Source organism: Crassostrea angulata, chromosome 9 (genome assembly GCF_025612915.1).
Source record: "Crassostrea angulata isolate pt1a10 chromosome 9, ASM2561291v2, whole genome shotgun sequence".
NCBI lineage: Eukaryota > Metazoa > Mollusca > Bivalvia > Ostreida > Ostreidae > Magallana > Magallana angulata.
In genome coordinates, this window is record NC_069119.1 from 32,946,695 (window position 1) to 32,947,825 (window position 1,131).

Below are 1,131 nucleotides of genomic sequence, written 5' to 3' on the forward strand. Positions count from 1 at the left end.
ATGAGGAATGCATACATTCTGACTGAAGTCAAACGTGTAATGGACGAATCTGTCTTGTGAATGGTATGTGTCTTGGGACCTTTTCACACAATCGTTGTATACTTTCCTTTCAGCCTGTGCATGTGTGATGTGTTCCTGCATCTTTCTTGCTGCCTCCAACTTTTCCTCCTCTGAAACTGCATCTAAAATACTTTTTCGAAGTTTTTCACAAGTAGCACATACATCGTCCCTTGGTTTAGCTATTTTAATATGCGGAAGACACTGGTTCCAGATGTTGCAAAATGTGGAATACCGCACATGTCGGTCGTTTGGACAGCTTTCAACATATGTCTCGTGGACGTCCTTCTTCGTTGTACCGGATGGAATGTATATGGGAGGAGTGTCATCTCTTCCTCTTGGGGCAGCTGGTTGTGGTAACCCAAAGTCATCTGCATAACTAGAGATGAACTGTGCAACTAACTTTATGTCTTCATATTGTAGCGAATGACTAGGTTTCTTTCCAAGGTTCCCATGCTTGCGTGGTGTTACTCCATGTGTATTCTTATGGGTGATGATATTATGAAGAAAATGCTTCCCTATATCATAGACAGGCAGGAACGTATTTCTGCAAACCTTTTTCCCGGAAAACATGAAAGTCTGCCTGGAACGTATTCTTTTCTTTCCCCGTTTTGTCGTTTCTTTGCAGCTGTCCACAAGCGATCCCATGATGTACATGTCTTTTTCTTCCTTTGACATTTCTCTCATGTTTAGGATGTGCGAGTACAATGTATCATCACTGAAGATAGAAACGCACTTGTTCTTACAGCCGCAGCCACGAATCTTTACCTCTCTGATTTTGAACAGATCAGAATCATCATGGGGTAGAGGTAAATTCTCAATGGACGCTGAGCTTCTCTGGTATTCATTTTCGTCATCGTCCCCATCTCTATCATCTGAATTCGGATCCGACACGACAGCATCATCAAGAAACTGCATAACCCGTCGATCTAAATCAATAGTGTCATCAGCCGGTCCATCGTCGTCCGCGTCATCTGATGAATCTTCATGATCAGTGACCTGGGAAGCTGCAGGAGTGCTGTTTGGAGTCCATCCAAAGTGCTGAGAAAAGAAATTTTCTAGCTCCTGAAAAAA

At 42.9% G+C, this 1,131-nt stretch overlaps 1 pseudogene; it reads right to left on the reverse strand.

The window, feature by feature from the left end:
- Positions 1-580: 580 nt before the first annotated feature.
- On the reverse strand, positions 581-1,131 carry LOC128162292 (uncharacterized; annotated as a pseudogene).